The following is a 16155-nucleotide window of genomic DNA, read 5'->3' on the forward strand; positions in this document are numbered from 1 at the left end:
AAAAACTGACTACATAGATATTGCAGTATAAATTTAAACAATTCGGTTAATCTGGCTATTACAATGTTACAGTATTACATACGCCTTGCTACCATTATATAATCATTTAATAATCCGGCCAGTATTTAAAGTCCACATTCAATTATTAGGTGTTCTTGAATAAAGTAGCATGGATCAAACGTATTGCTTTGCATTTGGAAATGACACTGTGGTACATAGTAAAACGCAAAAAAGAACACTATGACTCATGGCTAATTTGCACCAAGTTTACTCAATGGATCACTCTTAATCACTCTAGCATCTTGATTGAACTGGAATAAATAACTTTTTATGCTTAGTTATTATTATTATCTTTTTTATCGAGATTTTCAGCCGGTGGCTGGTTCGTCTCCATTTATGCTTAGTAAAATATTCCCATTCAAATTGTAATACTCATTATATATTTATACCAAACATATTCCCATAAATTAAATATTTCTAATAATTCCTTCTTCATTTTTCACTTACCATACTCAATTTCAACCCGCGCCGTATTCAGACGCTTCTGTAAGCTTCCTCTGTCTCAGTCTGACGACCGCGAAGTCTGCGCTCGAGTTCCGCCACCGAGGGAGGATTGACAAACACCAGCAGCGGGTTTAACCGATCGGAATTGCGCACCTGTTTGACTCCTTCGATTTCGATGTCCAACACGCACACCTTACCCTGTTGTTGCACATTTTCCCACTGCTTTTTTACTATAAAAAAATCAGAATTATTAAAAAATGCGTTCAGAATAATCATGCTTCGATTAAAGACTCACCTCGTGCCATACATGTTCCCACTAAAAACGGCAGTTTCGATGAACTCTCCGTTTTCGATGGCGGCCTGCATTTCTTCCACAGAGACAAAGTGATACGTGCACGCCGTTCTCCTCTCCGGGTCTTGGGCTTTCGGGTGGTGTGCGACACGCTGAATCCAAACGTTTCGGGGAATTCCTTGAACAGCTTCTTCAGCAGGGTGCTCTTGCCGGACCCGGACGGGCCGCAGATTACGAGCGGACGTGGACCTTGCTTAACCATTCCGGAAAGTTGCGAAAATGCTTTCGAGGGCGAAACGAAACACCGTATAAGTCTTTCAAAGTTCTCAACTGGCCTATTGGGGGCGCTTAACAATTACACCAAAACACCGATTAAACGTCCGAACTGAAGCACCATTAGTTGTGAAATAAACTGCTCTAGCTAGTGAAAGCATGCAAGTAGCTGTCGTACTCTAAATGTACACACTTAAGGAAACGGAGAAAAGCACTTTCCAACACCGCAATTTCACTGTAGTTCGTTTGTCCTTTTGCCAGATCAGGCGACCGGACGTCAATCACCCAAATGAATCGAAGTGCAAGGAAAACGTACAATTATGTCTTATTTACCGTCTAGATTCTACAACACCAAATGACTAATTTTTCCACCCTCCTTGTACTAGAAAAGTGTTCTGCGCTTATTGCCATAAACAGGTCAAATTCCTCCGAATGACGACGAACTGACTTGAGTGTAAAAATATCCTCAGTAGCGAAAAACTAGACCACGTTGTCAGGGGCTCAAAGAGCTGGGTGGATAAGCTTCCGGCTCTCTCAGGGACCGGCTTCAACGAATGCTGCGGACAGACTGACTGGCAGGGTTCAAAATGGTGATACCTTGCGCGACAGAATTAGCCGATCCGACGAAGTTGGAGTGGAACGAGTCGGCGCAGTTCAACCGGTGAGGATCTGCGCCGACTCGACGAAAGCCGTCCATGCGGTTGGAAATGACGATTCATTTTTTCCTGGGATGCACCAATGTTAATGGCGTTAAAGTTGTAATCATGTTAGAATTTGTTGGTGCATGTAATTGAATGGATATTACAAATGTTGGCTAATTGTTGTTTTACGATGTAACGTAAAGATGAGAGATGATGCGCCAGTTTTTGCCAAGATGCCACATACATGCAACGTGAAAATGAAGATAAGATTTTTTGTTGAATACCAAGCTAGATATCAAGATATTTTACGTGTTTTTTTTATTATATAATCCATAATTTTTTAGATTCGCCACAATTAGCCGATGCATTGCTAGAGAAATTTCTGATATAAATCCTCGGAAAGTTGGCAAAAGGAATCCAGGTGGAGTTTTCGGCGCAGAATCTGTGTAATTTAAACGAAATTTTTCAAAACGAATTTCAGTGGAATTTCCTAATGGCATGATATTTGCCCGCTGTTGTTGTTTACGTTCGAATGGACTTTTTTATCAAAAACCATTTTTCATTCCTTTTTACGCCAGAAAGCGGATCATGGATTCGAACGAACAGGTTGGAACGAAATTGAGATACGCCGTAAACACGAATGAGGATGATTACTGGATGAAGGTGATTACTTTTTGATGAATTCCTTGAAGAAATTCTTCAAATTATCCAGCAGAAATCCTTTGCAGTGTTCAAGCAATTGCTATAGTGTATTTAATGCTTCAAAAAATGGGATGAATTTATGCTGGAGTTATCCAAGAAGCTTGAAGATCACATCATAGAGAAGTTACTGGATAAATCCTAGATGAAATCTCTTGCGGAATTGCCAACAGATTTTTGAAAGTAGTTCTGACGTCATTCTTGACCGAATTAGAATGGAGGAGGTTTCAACGTTACAGTAGCTGGTGAATTTAAGATGCTTAAGAAACTTTGAGCGAAATGGAATTTATACCCGAATTCGTAGTGAGAATCTTGAAGATATTTCTGGAAGAATTCTGCATGCCAAATACAGCGGAATTCCCAGAGGAACATATGGTAGACTTAGAGGAATAATTTCTATAGAATTTGAGAAAAAAAACCAGGAATTTCCATCATGAATGTTGCATCAATTTTATGATTTTTTTTTAGTTTGAGAGACATTTTTAATTCAATTTTCAAATCATTTTTTTATATTACCTCAAGTATTACTTTAGCAATGTGTTCAGAAATTTGCCTGTATTGTTCATAGTTTCTTCACGGGTGTTCGAACATTTAGAAAATATTCCTTATTTACAAATATAAAGTGTTGTCCTTTTTGGCTATATGTCCCAAGGATCTTAGCTGTAGCTCAGCTCAGTGTCCTAAAGGCCCTTTCACAATTATTTGTAGTCGTTTGAAATATGTATCTCCTATATAAATAAAAAATGGATTGGTGTTCGTAAGCACGAGTTGGCTTGAGTCAACGGATTAACATGATTGTTTTACAAGGGAATATATCCAGGGGTTCTACCAAAGACGTTTTCGTGTAAGGAAAAAAAAATAGGAAAATCTCCGGAATATAGTCGAAACAGCGGGATGAAACTAATTTATCATTTTGTTTCAGAGTTTCATGGCACTTTTCGACAGTCTACTTGATGGCAAGAGGAAGTTTGCCGGGATGACTACAGGTACCGTTTTGATTCAAATTCCGGACTCTCTACTTTGTATGGGAAAGGTTTCAATTGAAATGTTTCAAAATTTCCTGTTTGAAAGTCTCCCAACTTTCAGGCGCGTTTTAATATGAATTCAAATAGCAATCCATGAAAATTTATAATGCGCAACTTGTTTTGACGTTACTTTTACGAATGCGAGAGTTTATTTATAATTTTACTATTAAAGTTCTTCGTTTCGTGAGTTGTCCGGAATTTGAACAAGGTGTCCGTAAAATGAAGCAAAAGTGAGGTTGTGTCCGGAATAAGAATCATGGAAAGATCATTAATTTCTATTTATTTTAGGTAATTCAATCTTTGGAATCCGAATCTTCGCCCACGTTCGGAAGTTGAGTGTTTCAAAAGTCTGATAACGCACAGGTATCATACAATATGTTTCAATTATATGCTTTTCAATCGGTTATACTTCACAGGAGCCTTAAGTGTCCGGTTTTATATCCTGTCAATAAAGAATAAAATAATACGTTAATCTGTCCACAGTTCAGGAAGTCTCTCTCTGTGCTTACGACAGCCAGTATTATAGCTCAGAAATGCCGTAGGTACGAACAAGTAAAAGTACCAGAGTAATAAGGAATATCACTTGAGATAGGTAGACATTGACACGTAATATGAATCAAAAACGGTATAGCTGAAAACGTATTTTCGATACAATTCTTCGTGTTTCAAAGTTGGCTTGAGTTAACAAATTCCTTAATTGAAGCAGTCCGTTGAATTTGAAGTTTTGCATTATAATACAAATTGTGAATGTTTTTTCATAGGAATACTGTGAAAACCCGAACAAAAATTGCTTAAATTTGGTTTACTTATTTGTTTATGCAAAGGCCCAAGCCAATCAGGTATAACAGAGCCGAACTCATTTGAATTTTATTACAATTTGTAACACAGCGTAACAAAAATATCATTTCTGCGTGTATCAATTATCAAATTATGTGTCTATAACAAATTTTAGGTTGGTAATCTGATGCCGCGCTTTAGAAATGGTTCCAGCACAACTCAGTTTTAAACTAAAGGTCGCCGGAATTGTATAAAATTTCGGGTTTTACTAATGTTAACCATCAAGGTTTACATGGAATTTTAACTATGTTTCTCAAACTTTTTAGTAATCTAATTCAACAAACATGCCAGAATAAGACTCAATCTATAAGCTAAGAATGCTGTTTCGCTCAAGAAAAGTAAAGAAATTCCTTGACTGAATGGGTCAAGAAATTTCCTACAGAGAGCCCCTTTGAAATGACATTTTTTCTCAACTGCATGTTGCGATCAGGAGAAATGGGATTTTGTGGACCAATTCTGGGAAGAAATTTTCCACGCATCGAGGCAGGCGATTCCTTTTCTTGTGAGCACGATTAAATCGTTTTTTTTTCTGCATAAACCGCCGTTCGTTTCTTTCCATATGGTAAGCTAGGTCCTGCTGTTCCGCTCAATAAAAGTAAAAAATTTCTTCGGAAGAAATGGTCAAGAAATTTTCTCCAGTGAGCTCCATTTGAATAGACATTTCTTTCAACTGCGTAATTATACTGCGATCAAAGAAAAATGCTATTCTTTGACCATTTCAAAGAAACTTTCCACGCTTTGAGATAGGCGTTTACTATTCTGTTGAAGTGCATACTTCCCATTAGAAGCAACACTCTTCTAAAACTTCAAGTAATATCTTCTGAGCATCGTACGTATTATGAACTATGATGAAAAAGTAATCTTGATTACATTAAGTTTGAATCTGTGGTTAAAACTATGCAAATAAATCTCCATACAATGTAATCAACTTGAAAGCAAAGTTGACTAAATTCGTTAAGGGTGAAGATGAATCGAAGCCCATGGGCGTAAATAGCCATCAGACATGAGGGGGGCCACGGCCCTTCTCATGAGAGACAAAAATCGTAAAGGATTTATATAACTTAATAATGCTTGTTTCGATAATATTTGTGAACCGATTATAGTGGCGGCAAATTTCATACAGAGGTAGATCAAAACCTGAAAATCGTCCAAACCGATTGATCAACTTTTTTAGTTACCGAATGTCACTTTGTGGAAAAATAGTAATCGTATTTAAAAATCATTTTTTTCGTTTTATATTGCCAGATGACATATTAAACCCAATCTAATAGATCTCGAACAGAATACCAGGATTTAAAAGCAGACTATAATCAGGATTTACCTTTCCAATTAAACTAGAATTTTTGGAAATTTATAAAACAAGATAAAGATTTAATGTATCAGTTCAATTAAGGGTTCAAGATAAATGTTGAAATTATAACCTCTTGAAGCCGACAAAGTAAAAAAAAACCAAGCCTTTGAAAGAACGCTTGCTAGTTTGAAAATATGGATTATTGTTGCTCAGCGAACGATTCATTTCTCTAAAACCTCTCGAAACCAAAATTTAGAGTGAAAAACTTTAAATCCGAAGAATTGCTTGGCTACTGTACCATATTGAAGCATTGAAGGTTTTTTTTTTGTATTCAAAAAAGGTGGCGTCAGCAAATTTGTACCATAACAGTTGTTTGAAGAAAACAGGATGGAAGGTATTTTGTTCATGAATTTATTAATATCCAATCAGACTAAGGTAGGGCAATAGTTCGACATTAGTGGTATAATCCAATTTTCATAAAAACATAGAACAATAGAAATACTATACAGTAAGCCTTTAAAATATTTGCTATAATTTCGTTGATTGTCTTGAATGAACTTTTGCTTCACCTGTGGGGCAAAAGTTCGCTGGCCGAAACACAAAATACCGACACTTTTACGACAGACATACTTTTAATGCCCAGCCATAAACTTATGTTTACAGATAACTTACAGATTTTTCATCATAAAATTGCCCAAAGCTCAAAAATAGTAGTTTTTTACCAAAACTAAATGAAATGTGAAATGTTGGTGACTTTTTATCGCACGATCGGACCAATTTCGCTAATTTTTGAAGATAATATATGAATTGGGGGTAATTTGTAATTTCTTTGCGAGCTTACATGGGTCGAAACTTTTGCCCCGCTGATATAGAACTTTTGCCACACTATTGAGCCAATAAATGATTCCCAAGCAATTATGTAGTAACTAATACACCTCACAGTATTCTTATGAGTAGGTATCAAAGTAGGTTTTCTTCGCATAATCTGAGATAACGCCCTAAAGCCATTGGAATTACGTGTGTAGATCGTTGCTTTCTGAGCAAATGAATGAATAAGCATCCAAACCAACACCACCGGCAGTAGAGAATGATCCTTTTTCACCATAGAGTTGTTACAATAATGTGTAAATCTATTCAAATGATCCGAAACAACGAGCTACACACATGGTTACCAATGGCTTTTAGGGGCGAGATCATAAGTTATGCGAGATTTGATCATTATTAATTCCATGCAATGAAAGTTCGACCAAAAAATATATTTTTTTCCAAATCTCAATCGATTCTTATGATATTTGTAGTGAAAGTCTCTTTCATGACCACTGTGGCATTTATAAGCATTGATTTGAATTGAGCTAGAAATCTTAAAAAGAATCTGGTCCACTCGCACTTTTGCTCCACTCTCTTTAGTAATGTTCAATTTTGAGCTGCTAAAAATCAAAAAATAAATCCGATCGGCCTTAAAACATAAATGTACGACTGCGAAATACATATTTACTGAAAAATAGATGAGCTCATGCTTGAAAACAATTAGTTTTTATACAGTAGATTGACAAAGATGTAAGTAAAGGTCACCTAACAAACGGCTGTTTCATTGGACTTGGTAGCAAATCTGTTGGTCTCGAGATGAACTAGCCCAGGGCTAAAAATCTCGTTAATAAAGACAAAAAAATAATTGATGTAATGTCCATATAACCTACGTAAGACGCCAAAAAATGTTGCGTAGGAAAAATAAATAAAAATAAATAATAAAACGTCATATTATAAACACTTATAGCAGAACTAAAAGCGTGTCTAAAAATAATCTTCAGTATGAACAAAGTTTTACGTTTGTTCTACAGAAACAAATAGTAACATGGTTTTATTGTCTTTTCAATCTAAAAACTTCAGAAAATTGGTGTCAATATAACATTGAAAAAAAAATGTTGCGACATCTACGACTTTACACGGTTCAATGTTGTTGTTTGGTACGAATCCACCACTATCTTACTATACCGTAAAGGGATTTCAATGTTCACAGTTTTGCAACAACTTTTTGAATACAACTGCTTCACTGTCGTCTACTGTCGTCTACTTACCAGCAGTTCAGATTTATTCCCGACGTCTCGGAGACAAATTTATCTAATGACTCACAAATTTGAATATGAAACATTTAAAAGTTCGCGAAAAATGTATACAAACTAAAGTTTACATGCCGCACCATTGTTTATTTTTGAGATTTTTTTGTAGAACTTTATCATAACTCTCATACACAAACATTTCCCAGTAACAACGATTCGTTCTAGATAATTCTTCTTCTTCTTTCTGGCGTTACGTCCCAACTGGACCAAAGCCTGCTTCTCAGATTAGTGTTCTTATGAGCACTTCCACAGTTATTAACTGAAAGCTTTCTTTGCCGATTGACCATTTTTGCATGTGTAGGGCAAGTCGCCTAATGTTGAACGGCTAAAAACGTCGCCTATTGTTAAACAGCCCGTGTATTCCTTATGGCGTGTTCAACAATTAGCGAGCATTTTTACCGTTCAACAATTGGCGATTTACCCTATATCGTGTGGCAGGTACGAAGATACTCTATGCCCTGGGAATCGAGAAAATTTCCTTTACGAAAAGATCCTCGACCAGCGGGATTCGAACCCACGACCCTCAGCATGGTCATGCTGAATAACTGCGCGTTTACCGCTACGGCTATCTGGGCCCCGTTTTAGATAATTGATCACAAAATATCGCAGCTTCATTCAAAATATGAAGAGATTTTGGTTTTCTAATTAACAATACCACTAAAAATGGATCAAGCCAGTTCTACTAATTCTAAAACATGCTTCAATAAACTTCAATATCGGGAAAAGGCAAAAAGGAAACAGTATGGCAGTATGTGACGTTTTAAAATTATATATTGCTATTGCCTATCAAACAATGATCATCCAGAAATTTATATTCAAAATGCATTTAACGCATCATAATGTTTGATTCTAAAAATTAGTTTTAACTATATTGTCATTTCTTCTCTATTTTTTTCGGGGGGGCCAAGCCCATGATTCGGGGGGCCAGGCCCCCCCTGGCCCCTCCCTATTTACGCCAATGTCGAAGCCAAACCTCAAATTTTCAAGAGCACGAATCTGGAGAACCGAACATCCGTTCAGGCTGAAAACTTAATCGATTGATCACTAGCTGGTGGTGACCAATCGATTAAGTTTTCAGCTTCAATGGGTATTCGGTTCTCCAGATCCGTGCCCTTGAAAATTTGAGGTTTGGCTTCGATTCATCTTCACCTTAAATAATGCATGTTCAATAGCGAATTCCTCAAAAACTAGATGTGCTATGCTATTTTGGAAAAGGCAACGAACTCAGTGATACTTATAATTATAATAAGCAAATGACGGTATTTATGTGCTTGAGACAAAACAAATGTTCCGCAGTGTAATATCTAACGTTGGCTTTATTGCACCGTAGAAATCGTGGTGTTTTTGGGTAAGAATCGTTTATCATCTTTTCCTCGACATTCAATTGCATAACATTGTGGTGTTTTTGCTGCTGACTAGCAGGGAGTGGATCGAACGATGACCTGTGACGACATAGAAAGAATGGATTTTGAGGAACAAGTTCAACGACAACGGTAAAAAATAGAGATTTTCTAAGAATTTCTGGAGTTTTTTGCATGAAGGTATTTATTGCCATTAGTACTTCTGCAGTGATGCTCGGAGAGCCACATTCCAAAGATTAAAACAAAGTTGAACGAAGAGAGCGAATTGTCACCAAGTGTTTCCTTAAACCTTTCCCTAAGGTCTTCCACGATCGGGAACACTAAAACTTGATTTCCAAGGGAGCGACACAGCACCAAGTGTTAAAACAGCTGTTTACCTCCATCTCAATATAAACGGCGTAGTCAGTAGTGCAACCAAAGTTTGATTCTGGGGGCATTTTGTAAACTTAAGATTTAAGACAGAAGGTTGAATACGCGTTTTTGTCGGATTTAGCTACATTCGACCTTATGCGCAATAGGACCCATAAACAATTTTTTACTTAATTTAATCAACTCATTACGCCGTGGTAAAGATGGACAAATTATGGGTTAAATTTTGTGGGGATTTGAATTCTAAACTTGTAACCAACTCAGTTATTGGGTCACCAAGTGGCTCGGTAGCTTAGTTGTTAAAGCGCTCGCCTAGCATACAAGAGTCCTGGGTTCAAATCCCATCCGAGCACGTGGATTTGTTCATAATTTCACCCATAATTTGTCCATCTTTACCACGCGTAATGAGTTAATTAATTTAATAACCATGCGGATTGGTTTACCGAACAGCTCAATATGAGCGACAATTTAAATTTTTACTGTTCCTAGTTTTGTTCGTCAAAGTGTCATTTTTCATTTTTGTAGAAATATAATATCAATATTATATTTTACTCACATAATGAGCTGAGTTGAATCTACTAAATGGTGAAATAAACACAACTTATTTGCTTTTGTTACTTACGACCATTTCAAAATCGAGCTCCAGATATGTGTTTGATAAGTTAAGTCCTTCCATGATTCCAGTGATGAATGAGGAGTGAGGCATGAGGAATGAGGAGTGAGGTGTGAAGCCTGAGGAATGAGGAATGAGAAATGAGGAATGAGGAATGAGAAGTAAGGCGTAGAGAATGAGAAATGAGGGATAAGAGATGAGAAACAAGGAGTGAGAAGTGAGGAATGAGGAATGAGGAGTGGGTAATGAGGACTGAGGAGCGATGAGTGAGGAGTGTGGAATGAAGAATGATCAATTAGGAATTAGAAGTAAGGAATGAGTGAAATGGATGAATGACAGATAGTATGAACATATATATTTTCACTTGTATTTCACTGAGAAGAACGATCTTATATGTCACATAAATTTACACGTTCCGTTCGAACCGTGAATGAAAAACTAAGCAAACAGGACGAGACGAATGACACGTCAGTCTTGTAAAGCGTTTCGAGCGATGAAGTTGCGCTGGAATTGCTCGTGTTGCAATTTGGCTTATCGGGCCATTAGCTTTGAACGTGCCAGTTCCTCCCTCCGGACAGTACATTTAGAAAAAATAAAATTAAGCTATTTGGGGCCGGTTCTATGGAGGTCCCAAATAGCTAAGGAACTGAAAGAATACCCAAAGACATAGCTGGTCGATTGTCTAATTTAGCTATCACATGACGTCTGTAGTCGAAATGAAGTCATATTATGCATATTCATAGAGAATTGTGGTTTACGGCCCCGTGTGTTCATTATGCCCCTAATCATCCTACATTGAAATATCCGTTTACAGTGGCCCAATTTCATATTCGTACAGGATACTGTTTCCACATCAAGTTAGTAAAAAAATTAAATGCAGTATTGAGCTACAAATACTTTATCCCCATTGAAGGTAACAGGTGTCATCTATTGTTTGCCAATCACAAAATGTTGCCATTTACATTCATCTTTGGATTAAGGGAAAAGTATTGAATTGATGTCTAAAATTCACCCAATTCCATATTCGTACACCTACCAAAATTCATACGCACAACGTTCAAAACTAAATTTAGAAGCTCTATTTGACTACTGAAATGCTTTATTATGATGTTCAGATGTAGTGAAATACATTAGGACAATTTATTAGTGGACATATATGAAATTTAGGTAAAGTTATAAGAAATGCCAGTTTTTCAATGATTTTTTAAAATAAATCCTATAATTCGAACAATAACGTTTATTGTTGTCATTGGATCCAATCTATAGATTATACTAGTAAGCTCTGATAGAAATTTAGTTGAAATATATATAGTTTACAGAAATCATAAACAGTTTTTATCCCTTTTGAGTTCAGAAAATTGTTGTGCCATAAGTTCAAAACTCTTCCAAAATGATATTTTTAATCAATGTAACCAAATTTTCATTCTAAACAACAGGTAAATGTTAATTTTGAATTTGTCTGTAAAAATAATTTGAACTACGAACTTCGTTTTACAATAAAGTACCCTAAACTACGCTGTACATACTTCCACATAATTGATGTCATCGTAATTATCAATTATCTTTTAAATAATATTCAAATTATATTCAAAATAGCACCCTATTTTGCAATTTATTGATTTTGTACGAAAAATACAAAATAACTTGAATGAGCAGAGAGCGTTGATATACTATTTAAAAGCATATATCCTGTTGTTTTCATCATTTTAAAAAACGTTAGTGTTGCGGTTATGGCCATAATATTTATTCTTTAAATCTCTATAATCATGTTTGGTAGTAAAATGTAAATTAAAAAAGATAATTACGCAATGTTTTGATATGAACATTAACTATGGATTATGTATATATATTTAGGAGCCAAACATAAAGAAATTGACTAAAATTTTTGGTTTTGGATTTGTTATAAATGCTATACTACCTAAGATTTAAAAATATAAGTTGTCGTTATCCACTCCTAGCTACTCTAAAACTGATTATAATTTTTTGAAACTTGTGCAATATTCGCAGTTATCATTCTTAAGGAAGTGATGTTGAAAAAAATGCAATTTATTGTTCGACTTACCGAATGTTTTAGCAAAAAACAGGAGAAAACTGGTATTTTTCTTAAATTTACTTAAGTTTCAAATATGTCCGCTTTTAAATTTTCCACATGTATTCTACTGCATCTGAACAACACAACGAAGAGCTTAAGTAATCATCTAGTCCATTAAAAGTTAGCTTTGAATGCTGTATATTTCTTTTTTGTTAGGTGTACGAATATGGAATTGGGTCATTTATAGACACAATCTCAATACTTTTCCATTATTCCAAAGATTTAAGCAAATGAATACAGTTTGTCATTGGCAAACAATAGATGACACCTATAACATTCATTATTGATAAAGTGTATCGAAGTCCATGCACCATTTAATAGATTTATACCAACTTGATATGAAAACAGTGCCCCGTACGAAAATGAGATTGAGTCACTGTATGTAATAAATTGGAGGCACGTAAATGGAATCATTCACTTAGTTCTACTTACCTACCTCTAATCAACGATCAGTGAATGTTTACGGCTCATTAAAATCTGTTTAGTCAAGTTCTGAGTTCAACACCTGTTTGAGTTTTTGAGATCTACCAGGCTTAACCATTAATTTTTCAAAGGATAAGGATCATGGTTGATATCTATTCAGGTTCATTTTATTATGCTCTGCTAAGTTTTGAGTCCAACGATTGTTTAGGAGGATTAAGGAGAAGATTAATCACAGCTTATTGGGTACATGTGGATCTAAAGACATATATTCAAATATGCTCTTCGATAAATTTTGATAGGTGTTGAACTCAAAACATAATAATTCACAATGATCAAGTGTGAGTTTGAATTGCAAGATTCAAATCATGGGAAGTTGTTAAAAGGAAATAGTCAACCACACGTTCCAGCTAACGTTATGCTATTATTTTTATTACTATTGTATTACAACTACGCTACATCACCATAATGATTTATTCTGTACCATAGGCATACCAAGTCCCCACTAAAATTTTAATGTCCGTTTCATATCTTTCGCCCTGCGGCTCCATTTAAAGTATATTTCGAATATTGGATGAAATATTGACAATCTCCTGGTCAAAAACCTCCACTTTCCGTAGTGACTATTTAGTCATCCATTAACAAGTTTTATTGTTCTGTTTAGAAATTGTTGATCAATCGAAAGAAAACTGTTTTTTAAGTATTGACAAAACATCGATTCTTGCTAGAGCCTTATCGTCATCCAACTTTGATCAACGAAACATGAGCTGCTCAATGAACCATCGTTGTAGGCCATAGATAGCAAATATTTATATTTAGACGTTCACCGAATCCGGCGCCACGCCGGTATTTTCAAAATACACTTAGGGTAATAGCGCTGAAGTTTGCCTATAACTAGTTTTTTGATCCATTTCATACTTTGACTGTAAGGCAATCAGTTGGTTTCCATCATACTCAAAATTCGCACCAGATATTAATCCATTTATACGTGTGAACGTTCTAATATGCCACCCAGAGTGTAACCGAAACCCGTTACAAATCTGGTAGTGCGAGCAATTTGGAGTGCAATAATTGTGCTATTTTTAGCCAAGGCTTTGCAACGAATCAGAATATGATTGGTCAAAGAAAGTGTTCAATGATCTACAAATGCACGCGCCAAAAACCCTGAGGAAGTCGTAAAGTGAGTAAAAAGATACGCTACGAAACGGATCAAAACAAAAAAGCCTCGAGAACGTGCCCCAATCAAAGAGGCACGCCTCCGATACTCGCACTACTACAGTTACTCTCAGTCACCGGTATACATCGACAATCGTCCAGTGGTGAATATAGCATTTGCTATTCACCATCCACGTTGTGCTGATGTGTACGACACATGCAATCTACCATTACTATACAACTACATCAAACTACCATACAACAACAATACAACTTATCCTACGGTTCAAGATCAGTACATGACTCGCGCAATGTACTACTCGCGGAACGGTACCCAACAATAAGAGCGAACAAAGAAAACTGGTGCGACAAGGTCACACCGCAGACTCACCCTTGGCAATCACGACTGTTAGTGTAAGCATGGTGAATGGAGGATGCGGTGATGAATGGTTATCAGTTGTCAAAAATTCTCCCTAGCTGCTCGGGTAAAGATTGCGTTTCCGATTACGGGAAAGATACGTAGAGCAAGCACAAAGAACACAAACACTCACACTTGCACTCGCTTTCTTGGTGGGCGGTCACAGGCAGATGTCTCAAGTACACACAGGGCGATTATCTCGACGTTGCGATGCGAGTTAAGGATAGTTTAATGGATGTAGAATGAATCCAGTCAGTGGAGATGAATGCGCTGTTTAGTTGTTGAAAATTTAGCACTGTTTTGTTAGTAGACGATTGTCCGTTCGAGATAACTAATCCAAATTTTGGTACGATGCTTGAGGTAGTTAGTACTTGATGTGACAGGGAACTTGGCACGTTTTGTGATTTTTCTCTCACACGCACTTCACACAGGTATCCTATCTCCAGGTAATTATGGGTTTACCTTTGGTATATACACCGAACGATGTAGCACGCTGTTGCACGGCACCACTTTCGACGATAGTTTGGCAAATCAGTAGACTACTGGCACTGCTGTTCCGAATAGTGACCCGTTTGAGGATGTTGAGTAACATTAATGGAAAATTTCTACGGATGGAATCCCACTCGCCCGGCTTTCCGGTATCAGTAATTGGTCGGTACTGATCGATGTGAAAAATTTTCCTTCTACTTCGGTCGGGTCGCGAGAATGCGGATGACAGCTATGTATTCACCACTATGTTTAATGTTTTTAGATGTGGTGAGTGGTCGACATGCGCTGATTTGACGGTATTGCAATGGTCGATATAAAAGTTAGAGGCTAAGGGGTTACCAACTCTATTTTTTTTAACAAAGATTCAAATACGAAGGTATAAAGCTTCAAAATACCAAGGCCAACGTTCAACAGTCCGTCATCGAAATCATTGAAACTTCAAAAGCAATTTTTCTGTTCAAAACTGAAATTTATTCGATGAAAATGTGTTTAGGCGGCATCCATTTATTACGTAACGCTAAAATTTGAAATTTTTGACCCCCTCCCCCCCCTCCGTAACGCTTTTTGTATGAAAAATTTCAAATTTTTGTATGGACCGTAACGCTTGAGCCTACTCCCCCCTCCCCTAGAGCGTTACGTAATTTGTGGATGCCGCCTTACTGTGGTTGAATAGAATACAGTGAACACATTTTCATGTCAACTTTCTTGAATTCAAACAAAAATTTCTCAAATCTATGACGGATTGTTTTTTGTTTTATTTATTTGGTTTTACATCAATTGACCTTCATAAAATTTTGCCAATTCACTCGGTTCATGGCCGCCCTCGACTCCACCTAGCTCACTGAGCCCCACACCTTCTTGTTCCGACCGGATTGAAGCGAACACCATCTTTACTGGGCTGTTTCCGGCATACTTGCAACATGCCCTGCACAACATATCCTTCCAGCTTTGGCCACCTTCTGGATACTGGTCATCGGTAGAGTTGGGTGCGCTCGTGGTTCATTCTTCGCCGCCACACGCCGTTCTCCTGCATTGGCGTAGGAACAGAGGGGGGGGGCAGGGGGGTTTGGCCCCCTCCAGAATCATCCAGGCCCCCCCAGAATTTTTGATGATAATAAATATAAAAAAAAACAATTTACCATGAAGCAAAACTTTCTGAAACAATGTCCATGACACTTGATTTGACAAAAATCTCTTTAGTACCGTAAATTCGGGTGAAATTGATCAGTAGGGTGAAATTGATCACCGTGTCACTCGATTTTATTTCTTCCTAATGGAGCACAAATATCAATGTAACCTGCAGTGAATGGACGTTGTTTGTCGTAAGTATTGTCAAATTGTGTGTTGTGAAGTTTTTTGTGTTAAAGAATGTGTATTTCTATGAAAATAATGAAAAATTCCAAAATCATGTATGGTGCAGTATTGACTAACATCTCTAAACTTCTAGTTCAAGACAAGGATTTGAACATGGAATAATCCTGAAAGTTAGTGAGTATAATTAAGATATATTCCCAAACCAGATTTCATAACCAAAACTTGTTCCAATTCGCTCATTTGGT

At 36.7% G+C, this 16155-nt stretch overlaps 1 pseudogene; it reads right to left on the reverse strand.

The window, feature by feature from the left end:
* Positions 1-417: 417 nt before the first annotated feature.
* Positions 418-14563, reverse strand: LOC110680769 (annotated as a pseudogene).
* Between the last annotated feature and the right edge of the window lie 1592 nt (positions 14564-16155).

The sequence above is a fragment of the Aedes aegypti genome, unplaced genomic scaffold, assembly GCF_002204515.2.
Source record: "Aedes aegypti strain LVP_AGWG unplaced genomic scaffold, AaegL5.0 Primary Assembly AGWG_AaegL5_hic_scaff_1796_PBJ_arrow, whole genome shotgun sequence".
Classification (NCBI taxonomy): Eukaryota; Metazoa; Arthropoda; class Insecta; order Diptera; family Culicidae; genus Aedes; species Aedes aegypti.